This window comes from Myotis brandtii, unplaced genomic scaffold (assembly GCF_000412655.1).
Source record: "Myotis brandtii unplaced genomic scaffold, ASM41265v1 scaffold731, whole genome shotgun sequence".
Lineage (NCBI taxonomy): Eukaryota > Metazoa > Chordata > Mammalia > Chiroptera > Vespertilionidae > Myotis > Myotis brandtii.
In genome coordinates this window covers 1,035,267-1,048,301 of record NW_005370895.1, presented here as the reverse complement: position 1 = coordinate 1,048,301, position 13,035 = coordinate 1,035,267, and positions in this window count along the sequence as shown.

Below are 13,035 nucleotides of genomic sequence, written 5' to 3'. Positions count from 1 at the left end.
ATGAACACAGTCAAGGTTGAACTCCACAGAGTTGATGAGGACCTAGGTAACCTGGAGGCACAGGGGAAGCCCCGCCCCGCCACATGTGAGCTCAGCAGTTTGTAAGAATTTCTTTAGTAAACCACAATGACATCTTTCCCAGCTTTATAGAGAAGATGATTACCCAAGCATATAGAGTAGAAATTTATTTTCATGCTGAAAATCCATGTAAGATGACTAACTGTCCCTTCCTATGGCTATATTCAGTTATGGTCACTTACTCTTGAATCATTCAAATGCACAAACAAGAAAATTTATTTGTGGTAGAGTGGATGAAAAACATACATGACATCCCTTCCTATGGCTATATTCAGTTATGGTCACTTACTCCTTAATCATTCAAATGCACAAACAAGAAAATTTATTTGTGTAGAGTGGATGAAAAACATACATGACACACACAACAAATATCTGCACATACATACACAACAATCATATATGTGAACTGCATCGCTTAATCCACGCCTCTAAATTGTAGCAGCAGAACAGAACTACTGGTATACCATAAACACTATTGCTTAAAAGTATACCCACAGATACCTGGGAACACCTAGACCAGTGGTTCTCAACCTTCTGGCCCTTTAAATACAGTTCCTCATGTTGTGACCCAACCATAAAATTATTTTCATTGCTACTTCATAACTGTAATGTTGCTACTGTTATGAATCGTAATGTAAATATCTGATATGCAGGATGGTCTTAGGCGACCCCTGTGAAAGGGTCGTTCAACCGCCAAAGGGGTTGCGACCCACAGGTTGAGAACCGCTGACCTAGACAGTACAAGTTTGGGTGAATTACAGTGTCCATAAGAAAGAAACAAACAAAAAGGTTTCCACACCATTATAAATGTAGAATTAAAGAGTCCCAGAATACTAGAACTGAAAGGAATTTTAAGGATCCTCCTACCCCCTTGTTTTATAGGTAAACATCAGGAAGCTGAGAAAAGTGACTTGTCCAAGATCTTATAACCACCTGATTGCAGATCTAGGCCTAGACCAGGTTACCTTGTTCTGGTCCAGAACTTGTTCCATTCTACAAGACATCTGCTCTGGACTGGCTACAGCCTATTCTCAAAGCATAGTCTAGGGTCCTCTGTGGAACCCCTAAGACTCTCTTATGTGATCTACGAGGTCAACTCTATTTCCATAATAATATTAATATTTTATATTTGCCTTTTCACTCTTATTCTTTGAGGGTACATAGTGGAGTTTTCCAGAGATCACCAAAGATGTGATTACCAACAGTCTAAATGCAGAAGCAAATATGAGAATCCAGATGCCTTATATTAAGTCAGACAGTAAAGAGATTTGCAAGCATGTAAACAACGCTACACTTCTTAATACATTTTTATTTGAAAAGTAGTTATTTTTAGAAATATGTTACTTCTTTTAGCCTGTATAGGTTAATTACTATTATTTAAAATAAATTAATAAATTAACTAAATGATACCTATTACCTATAAACAAAGCTCCTTAGGGTCCTTACTAATTTAAGAATATAACAGACACTCAAGACCAACAAGTTTGGGAGCCCCTGTCCCCCCACATTTAGGTACTTGCTCATGACATGAAAAAGAAAAAAAAATTCTTTTGCCAAACAAATAACACACCACAAAATCTTAAGTTTCAGGACAATGTGAATATTGGACCTATTTTAGCAAACAACTGTTAACATATAAGGAGAAAGCCTTACATTTTAAAATTTTCTCTTCAGCTTCTTTAAGGTGTGATGTAGACGTAGGGCACCATGTGGGAAGCCAACCAGTAAGCCATCCTGACCTAGAGCATCAAAACAAAACACAAAGAGGTGAGGTAATGCTCTTCCCAACTCCCAACTATTATACACAGAGAAGAAAAGCAGAATAGAAAACTTACTGAGGGTGAAGCTATCTACATATGACAAAATTCACCTGATCGGTACAAAGCATTGTGGTAAAATACTGGATTACAGACATTCAACTTCAGCCTGTGAACCTCCAAGTAAATATCAAAGTCTACCTATCTTATCTCTGTGGATAGTCAGATCCTAAATAATCAAGCAGAGGTTAAAAATGGGCAGAACAAGAAAAGACAAGCCCTGGCCCAGTAGCTCAGTTGATTAGAGCATTGTCCGGATACACCAAGGTTGCGAGTTCAATCCAGGTCAGGGCACATACAAGAATCAATGCCCAGTAGCTCAGTTGATTAGAGCATTGTCCAGATACATCAAGGTTGCGAATTCAAATCCAGGTCAGGGCACATACAAGAATCAACCAACAAATGCATACATAAGTGAAACAACAAATCGTGTTTCTCGCTCTCCTTTCCCCCCAGCTCTCTCTCTCTCAAAATCAATAAATAAAAATTGGGGGGGGGGGGGAGACAAAAAAGGCATTCCCCTCCCCACTGTAAGACAGCCACTTATCAGGGTGGAAGTGCAAGCAAGTCAGAGACCATGAGAGGGTATAAAATATAACTGCTATGAGGATTGAAAGAAGAAAAATCTTACTAAAATATGAGATTGCTTTTATAATAAGGCTTCAAATCTCATAGTTAAAAGTAGAACATTAAAGCCATTTCCTGTTTGTATTTCCTCCTTTTTTTGCAGGAGCAGGGGAAGTGGAGCAAACCTATAGGTGGCCTATGGTGGCAAATTCCAGAAAACCCCTCTCAATCCAGCTCAAATGATAATGAAAATTATAAGTTCATAGCTTTAAGTCCAGAAGAAGAGGGACTGACTAAATCTGATGGCTCTGGCTCCATTTCTCTGTAATCCTCTCTTCTGTACTTTTCCCAGGGATTGGCTCATGTACCATCTGACTAGGGTGAACTGGTTAATTTTAGTGAAAAAGCTTTGGGTTTCAGCAAACAGTAGATGAAAAGAATGACCTAGGCATCTGGCAGAAGATAGCTGAACAAAGAGAAAAAGGAAGCAGGCCTGAGGCAACAGGTGAGGAAGGTGTGGGGAGGCTGCCTTGTAGTAGCGAGCCAAGGAGAGGATGAGCCTTCAACTCCTGCCCTGGCATCAGCAGAAGTTGCTTTTGACTTGATCACCACAGATGAATGAGCTTGTTTCAAACGTGGAGTGGTAGTCCAAGCACTTCCAAAGAAGGAAAAAACATCTGAGTCCATGCACATAGGAAGTGCATAATGTGCTCTAACAAATGCATTGGCTGTTTCTAATGGCTGCTGTAACAAATCACCACAAACTTGGTGGCTTAAACAGAAATGTTTTCTATAGTTCGGGAGACCAGGATCATTAGGCTAAAATTAAGGGGTCAGCAGAGCCATGTTCCCAATAGATGCTCTAGGGCAGCGGTTCTCAACATGTGGGTCTCGACCCCTTTGGGGGTCGAACGATCCTTTCACAAGGGTCGCCTAAATACATCCTGCATATCAGATATTTACATTACGATTCAGAACAGTAGCAAAATTACAGTTATGTAGCAACGAAAATAATTTTATGGTTGGGGGTCACCACAACATGAGGAACTGTATTAAAGGGTAGCGGCATTAGGAAGGTTGAGAATCACTGCTCTAGGGGAAAATTCATTCCTCTTCTGAGTTCTGGTGGCTGCTGGCATCCCTTACCCTGTGGCAGGGTCACTCCAGTTCATCACCACATTGCCATCTCTTTTGTGTGTCTCCTCTTCTGCCTGCTTATAATCTTCTCTGCCTATTACTTGAAAGAACACTAGTGAATCCATTTAGGGCCCGCTCAGATAATCCAGAATCATCTCATGATTTTTAACTGAATCAGTTGAGTTAAAAGTCTGCAAAGTCTTTGTCACACAAAGTACCATTCACAGGTTCCAAGGATTAGAACATGGCCATACCTTTGGAAACCGTTATCTTTGGGGACCACTACCACAAATAAAAACATGAAGAGTGTCCCAAGATAAAATATGTAGAAACATTCAATAAGCGGTAGTTAGCATTATGATGATGACAATAATAACAATAATTCACTAAAATTATGTTCCATTAATTAGGTAGTAATTCCTAAAATAAGAATGTTAGCTAAGGTTTAGAAGGAGTTCAAAGAATTGTCATTTTGCATCATTCCTTGTCTGAAATCTAAGGCTACTCCTAAGTGACCTACAATGGGAAACTCAAGTCTTTCTCCAGCCCTTTACCTGACACCCTAGTATCATTTTTGTCATTCTTATTCTCTATTCTCTAGTCATACAATATTCCCTGTTCTCTTGCTTCTTAACATCCTTGGAATATGCATCTCCCCTTCCTTTCATGATTCATTACACTTATCACCAACCTCAGATTAGATTTCATTTCCCCAACAGGATTAGATCAAGGTGGCAGGATGGCACCCTGTACTCAAACTTTATTTTCTTACTTCCCAAGTTGTGTTATAAAGTTCTAATTTATTCACTAGAGTCCCGGTGCACGGATTCATGCACCAGTGGGGTTCCTCGGCCTGGCCTGTGGGGATTGGGTTGAAACCGGCTCTCTGACATCCCCCAAGGGGTCCCGGATTGCGAGAGAGCAGTTCTCAGGTGACGCACCCCGGAATCGGGCTTCCTCTTCTTTGGTTCCGGGTACATCACCTGAGAACCGCAGCTACCAAGTCATTGCAGCTCGGCAGCTCCTGCGTTGAGCGTCTGCCCCCTGGTGGTCATTGCGCATCATAGCTACCGGTCAGAGAGCCGGACAGTTGCTTAGGCTTTTATAAATATAGATTAGTATCCTTACCCAACTGTAATTTCCTTGAAGGTAAGGACTTTGTGCTCACAACTGTATTCTCAATTTATATTCCTATACCTGGCATATTACTATACTTTGATGATAGGAATGAAAAAAGTTATTGCTTCATCTGAAATGAACTGGTTGCAATGAATTACAAGAGGATCGCTTGAGTAATAAGGAATTTTCTGAGATGATAAGAAGTTCTCGATCTTGACTGATGTATGTGTATGTCAAAATTCAACCCATGAACACTTAATATTTAAACAATTCATTATAATAAAATTTTACACCAAAAGGAGTAAAATGTCTGGATTTGATAACTGGTCGGATATAAAGGTATAATAGAGGCTTCCGAGATTTGTCTTAGGTGCCACTAATGACGTCAGAGAACACATGAATAAGAATAGGTGTGAGCAGAGAAATGTGCTAAGTTTTGGTTGGGTTGACCCAGCATCCAGCTTTCTCTAAGCTTTGTAGGCCCATCCTTCTACATTTCCCTTCTCTGTAGAATTTCCCTCCTCTGGGCATTATGTATAACAGGCACTCAGTAACTGTTTGCTGAATGATTAAGTCACTCACAATCCAGGTTACTCTCATTCCAAGTTATCCCTATTTCATAGATGTAAAAACTGAGGTTCAGAAATGTTAAATACCAGGCAGGTCCAAGAGTATACAGCTAGTAAGTTAAATGACACAAGTAGAGATTTGAGTTCAAAGTCACTTTTTTATTCAGGTGACTACCTTCTTTAAACTATATGAGTTCTCATTACCTGTAGGATAAAGTCATATTCCTTAGGCCTGCAGAGAAGATACATTATAGCCTGTGTTATAATGAGGCTCTACTCCAATGTTCTCTGCTGCTAGCGTTAAACCTAAACCTTCTGTATTAACGGCATAAGACCTCTAGGCATCTCCCACAAATGTTCCATATAACTTATTATCAATGTGTGAACTAATGTAAAACATTAATATTAGCCTATCTGTAAACATATAAACCTATTTACAAATCAGCAATGAACTTGTCAATTTACTCAACAATTTTTCAACTGTTGGATAAAAGCAGTTAATAAGCAGTTAAAAGAATCTCATGATCTTTAGAGCTTAAAAATTTTAAAGTAAGCCATTACTAAGCTGAAGCTCTTTTGTTCTTGTCCAGGAATAGTCACAAAGTTCCATGTGTGGTCATAAAAATATGAGCTAGTACTAAGAAGAAGTTAGTTGCAACTTAGTCTCATCAATTTTTTAAAATATCCCTCAAATCATACATAATTCTTTGTCAGAGAGAATCAGAGGTCAATACAAAACAAGAACAAAGAAAATTAAAGTGAAATGAACTATAATTATAATTATTCCAACTGACACCATAGACATGCTGGGGGGGAGGGGGAGTAACACAAATTCAATCTTTTTTTCAATCTTAAAAAAAGAATTACATTCTTTGATACCTACAATGTACAAGGCACTAGAGTTTAAAATAGTAATACAGGCATTATGTCGACCTCTCATCATAAAACCTAAATCAGGACGGGATGTCTTGTCCAAAAGGCAAAGTAATATTTTTACATTTGCAAGCCTACCACATCACATTAAAATTTAGGGTTTTTCAACCACAGAGTGAGCCACTAACACTCCTCTTGTTTTCACAACAACCTTTTCATCAAAGCAGATAATTTTTTTAAGGTGGGGTTTTACACATCTCTACAGGGTGAAAAGCAGGGGGTCTCTATTTTCCATCCTTCAGCTGATCAATCTTTGTTCACAAGTTCCCACACTTTAGCTTGCTACCTCTATTGCTCTAAAACACCCATCCAACCTCATCTCCTGTCTGAGGGGTAAATTAATCTCATCCTCAAAGGGACTCTCTGCCCCTGCCACACGATCTTCTATGTCATTCAGTGTTGTTCTGCATTTCTAGTCTAGGAGGACTAGAACTAAGGACACAAGACTGAAGCTTGTCAGATATCCAAATATTCTTCTGAGGTCGAAAAATCAAAAGTGAAAATTAAATTCATGTGGCTCACCTATACAAGAGTGAACAACATACCAAGATGTCTTCATTTGTGCAATTTAGATTTACATTGTAATTTAAATTGCTTAACAAATTCAAGTGACATTGCATGTTAGTCTCTTCATAGCTTTGGAAAATAAATAGAAAAGCAAAATTCAACTTCCCGATTTTATTTAAGCAGATAATCAAGAAACACCATCATCTATTGCTGAGGCTCTAATTTCAGAAGTGACCCAAGTGTCAATCACAATATAAAGAAAAGCTGTTCACAGGGAGGACATTTGTAGACCATATATCTGATAAGGGGTAAATATCTAAAATATATTAAAAAACTTATACAACTCAATAACAACAAAAAACTCAGATTACAAAATGGGCAAAAGATATGAATAGACTTTTTTCCAAAAAAGACAAAGATGGCTTACAGCCAGCGTTGTTCAGTGGTTGAGCACTGACCTATGAACCAGGAAATCATGGTTCGATTCCTGGTCAGGTCACATGCCCGGGTTATGTGCTTGATCCCCAGTGTGGGGTGTGTAGGAGGCAGCCGAAAAATGATTTGCTCTCATCATTGATATTCCTCTTTGGTAGCTGATCGATGATTCTCTCTCATCATTGATGTTTCTATCTCTCCCTCTCCCTTCCTCTCTGAAATTAATAAAAAAATATATATTTAAAATAAAAAAAATAGCATTAATGTTGTACTTAAGTCCTATCCAATCAACATTTAAGTTTCCTGGTAATCCCTGTTGTGTTCTCTAAGACATTGGACTATCTATAGTATTACTAAACCTGAATTGCACAATCCATAAATATTGTGAAACAGTGAAAGAGGTTTCAAAGTATTCTGAAGAAAATGTACAAAAATCTGGCCAATTTCCACATACTCTTGGCCACTTAAATAACATTTCTAATTAGGTTATAAGTAAAGAGGATTTCATTTTATTACAATTTTATAAATGGCCTCTATCCCTATGCTGGTACTGTTAAGAAAAAAAAATAGGTTTATTATTGCTCTCTATAAGCTATTCTAAGCACAGTATTCTATCTCATTTAGAGCAACTATGAAGCTTTGATTTTTGTTATAAATATTCCAATTAGAGGTTCATATGTACATATTCCTCTGAAATAATTCCTCAACCAATAAATTATTGAAAACTTCCAAATTGGACATCATAACACGTGGACAAATAAAAGCCTTCTTTCCTGAGAACTGACTTTCTAAATTCCATTCTTGGAAAAGACAGTCTCATATGCCCATAATTTAAGGGATTAACATGCCAGTTTTAAAAAGTAAATAATACTTAAATGACTTATCACTAACCTTTAGATCAATGACAACCCAGGCTCTCTAATATAGTGTAACACATTAACATTCTTTTAACTTCCTTTTTCATTTCTAACCAGAGTTGGAGAATCCGTGTTTTAGAGACAGCCCTGTGCTGGTATTTTCCCCCAATTGTTTCCTACCTTCCCTCACACAGTAAGCAAAGCATCCTGGAGTCAGACACAGCATCAAACATACTTAAAGAAAGCTACATGTGCAATTTAGATTTACACTGTAATTTAAATTGCTTAACAAATTCAAGTGACATTGCACATTAGTTCTGAAATAATTTTATCCACTAGCCCAACCTGCGTGGCTCAGTGGTTGAGCATGGACCTATGAACCAGGAGGTCATGGTTCGATTCCCATCAGGGCACATGCCTGAGTTGCGGGCTATATTTCCAGTGGGGGCCGTGCAGGAGGCAGCCGATCAATGATTCTCTCTCATCACTGATGTTTCTGTATCTCTCTCCCTTTCCCTTCCTCTCTAAAATCAATAAAAAATATATCTTAAAAAATAAAATAAGTTGATTCGGTAGATCAGATATGGGGAACATCTGGCTGTATAAGGCCCACAAAATCATTTGGTCTGGCCCTGCCAAGGCATTAGGGGTGAGTTAATGAAGTGTTTGACCAAATATAGCAGGCTAATTTTTAAGTTAATAATTTTGTATGGCCTGTGAATGTTATAAATATCCAACTGGCCTTTGGCAAAAAAAGGTTCCCCACACCAGAACTAGATAAAGAAAATTAAAAATCCCAGGCCTCAACTTGAATAATATTTTTTAATAAAATCATCTTTCCACACAATTTTTTATGATTCTCAATCAGGAATGGGCAATTATAGAACCAGGAGGCTAGACTAAAAACCTAAGAATATGATGTTTCTGAACTATTATCTTCTATTTATAATAATAAAAGGGTAATATGCTAATTAGACCAGACGTCCTTCCGGACCTCATTACTTCCGGACAAAGCCGCAGGGGGCGGGGACATAGCAGAGGCTGTTGCACCAATTTCGTGCATCGGGCCTCTAGTAAATAAGTCAAATCTTTAAGGACTCGTTCAGATATGTGTATAATTCTGAAATGTATTATCCAGTGTTGCTTTCCTTAAATGGACCATTCCTGGAATTTTTTATTAACTTTGTCACAGAACTGAAATCTGTATTTGCTGGTCTGTGATTGGCATTTTGGAGAACAGAAAAAACAGTGAAGCCTGGGTTGGCTCATCCAAGGTGAAGAAATAGAATCATATTCCCAATCTCCCCAATATAATCTAAGTTCATGATCCTAATTGTTGTCCTACTCAAATTCAAACTCTAAATTCTTAAGAATATATCTTTTGATGTCCTTTGAATACCTTAGGATGAAAAAATTTAAGTCCCACAGTTGCAAAATATGTAATCAACTATTAGGTTTTTTATCTTAATGTTTGTGCCAGCATAAATTTATTTAACTCAATAAAAATTTATTGAACTTTACTATTTATAAGGCCCCTTAAGGGTCCTACCAGACATCCAAGTAAAGCAAAAGCTTTGTTCTCAATGAGATGACAAAAAAATATATATAACTATACTACATGATCACTGTATCTCTCCTGCCAGGTAAGTATATAGTATAGTTACATACAAATAAACATACACATAACTATACTACAAAAGATGGTGTAAGTGCCATAAAGAAAAGTTTAGGAAAATACCAAGGACTTTCAAAGAAGGGAGATCATAATCTGTTTTGGGTCAGAAACAGTAGTGTGAACTAAGCCATGGGGAAATGGAGCAAGGAACATGTTTAGGAAACAATGAAAGACACAGCTTGGCTAGAGCCCAGCCCATGGAGAGGAAATATGACTCCAAAGACAGACAGGAGCCACACTGCCAGCAAAGGGCTCTGAAGTCAGGATGAGGATATGTAATAAAGCCACTGTGTGAACCTGCGTTACCAATGAGACTGTGCTTCTTGGGGATATAAAAGTAATGAAATAAGCGATATTGAGAGCGTAGGAACAGAACAATCCTGCAATAATCCAGAAAAGGGAATAAGGAAGGTGTGAACCAGGTGGCTCCCAGGTGACAGTGGGAATGGAAAGGTGATGCTGTGCTTAGAACCTACTGGATTTGGTAACAGACTTGGTATTCAGGGCCATAAATTCAGACTTAAAAGATCAGGCCATACTTCTGAATCTGGATGACCAGAAGAACCCTAATAAAAGTGTCCTAATAAAAGTAGTGAAGTCAAAGGGGAAAGCTGAGCATTTTGTATTGTTTAGTTCAGGGAAAGAAAGGTGCAAATAAGATCCTGGTCTGGACTTATTACATTTGAGGAGCCAGGTGCAAAATTTGGCACACAATTAGACATGTCACTAGACTACTGAAGAGGGCTCCATAATAAGGATGAGATTTTAATTTTCTCCACAGACGAGGAGATGTATCAAGGAGTGTGAGTAAACAAGACAGAAAATGAAGATGAAGATAGAATCTTGGAGAATGACTAGGTTTAAAGAATGGGAAAAAAGAAGAGAACCTAATAAAAGTGACATTGGTCTGAAGACAAGAAGCAAAATGTCATAAGAGCCAGAATGTCTGACAAGAATTTCAAAAAGGGGTAGCCATCTTTAGATGTCAAACACTGAAAAGGACCCAAGAAATATAAGGACGGAGAAAAATGTCACACTGGGATGTGACATTGAAGAGTTCTATGATTTTTTAAAAAATCAGATGGCAAAGGTTTGGAAGATGGCAACAAAGAGGAGTCACTGATTTTAACAGTCTTTTAAAAGATAGAAATCCATTCTCTTATCTCCAAGAACTATACTCAAAGTCTAAGGCAAATCCTGTAGGAGACTGGTAAATCCACTGGAGGGGAAGGAGAGGTAAGAACCCCTTATTTCTAGCATCTGATGACTCCCATGGTGTAAATACTACCATTATAGCTGATGTGGAGCTGCCAACGGGAGTCAAAATTCCTGAGAACTTAGCAATGGCTGCCAGTATGAGCCAACTACAGCATACCACCTATTTTTATAGTCTACTCTGCAACTGAGCAATTCTGTGACAGCTTCCCTCTGAACTCAACTGATACTTACTCATTCTCGGGGACAACCTTGCTGCAATTCACAGAAGTCTACCCTACTCTTGTTACATTTAGCTTTCTCAACTGTATTGCAACTGAAAAGGGTCAGATGTTGAAAGCCAATGGCTCCCAGGCATGCCTGTCTTTACTAAGAGAGTCACAAAGGAAAAAACAAGAATCATATGCTTAAAAAAAAACCTTCCTAAGACTTTTTATAATTGTTTCCTTTGTTAGTGTTATCTTTCCACCTAAACCTGAAATGTCTTAAGGATAGGAAACTTGATTCAAGACTTCTATTTTTCCACAATCTACTTGGCTGTTGGATTAGTTCTACTGTAGATTAATACCACCCCCCCTCCCCCCAAATTTTTTTTTCACAGAGCTCTGTGTCAATGCAAGGAATAAATAAGAAAGTGGCAGTTGAGTAAGTCAGATAAATAAGAACAAAACATCCCAAATGAGTTGCCATCCCAGTGAGAGGCAGCAGAGATAGGGGGAAAGCTCCTTAGACTAAATCCAGACACTTAGGGGCTCCAAATTCAGCCCTACTACTTATTAGTCCCGGGGAGCTAGTAGCCTCCCAGTTGCAGGTCTAATTGAAAAATGGGAACAGCAACACCTAACACACAGGGTCAACCGTAGGTTTAATATGAGCACATTTAGGAAACACCCAGCAGGAGCGGGTACCTGCTCTCCTGCTTGGTACAGTTCAGAAGGCCATTCTAGTTTGGACACTGGCCGTGGCTCGAGTGTATTTGCCAAGAGTACCAAGGAGACCGACCTCTGTTGTGGCACCCTGGCTAGTCAGCTGCTAAGGATTTTTTATAATCTGTTTCCTGTGACTCCCAGCCATCACCCAAAGCCACACACTCCTTTCACAGTCGTATCCCAAGCCCCACAACAACAGGGAGACAAAAGAGTCCACTTTCAAGCGGCCTCAAAAGAGCCAAAAACATTGTGACAAACTATACGGAGACAAGCAACTCCTGTTCACGTGACATTCAGCATCTCACCTGAACAAGGAAGCTCAAAACAAACCAAAAAAAACCCCAACAAACTCATTTACCATATAATCAAAATTCAAGGGAATAACCTAGTTTTTAATATTTCAGAATTACCTCCAACCCTGCCCCACCCACACCACATAGTCCCAAATACTCCTGTCTTCATGGGACTCCACATTATCTTCTACCATTTAGATGGTCTCATACGCAAATTTATCCAGACACCTGAAGGAGAATTGATATCAAAATGGTAAACATACGGAGGGGGGCACAGAAGTTTATTACTCTCCCATATAAATTATCAGCCTTGAGAAATAAGGACCTAATGTTCAAAGCGACTGAATTTTCCCACTTATTAACTACTAGGTATCAGTCTGCTGACAGGTGCATAGAGTTAGTTACAGGTGGAGAAGAATAACTTAAACCTAATATATATATCAAAAAGCGTCACACTAGACATCTGTTTTCCAACTTTCATACAGTTTTCTAAATATGTGTCACTTGAGACCGACACACACCGTTTTCCAGTAAATCGGGACACTTGGAAGCAAAGGGACATCTCCATTTGGAAGATTGATTCTTAACTTGCCAACCATATCGGGTTAACTTTCTAAAGAGTAATCGTAAGTTTAACATTTTCTGAAACCCAAAGCCACAGACCCACTCCTCTAACCCCCTTTCCTTCACGACGGGCTGCTCCCTGCCTGGCCAACCCCCTTCCGTGCCCGGCTTTGGGGTGAACCGGGGCTCTCCATCCCCGAGCGCCCCAAGGCAGCACCGCCCCTTCCTCCAGGCTCTGGAGGCGCTCGGCCCGGACGGCACTTGGGTTCCGGCCCCAGGCTGGACGGAGCCCGGCGCGCACCTGGACCCGGAAAGTGGCTCGGCCGTTTCCTGTGACTGG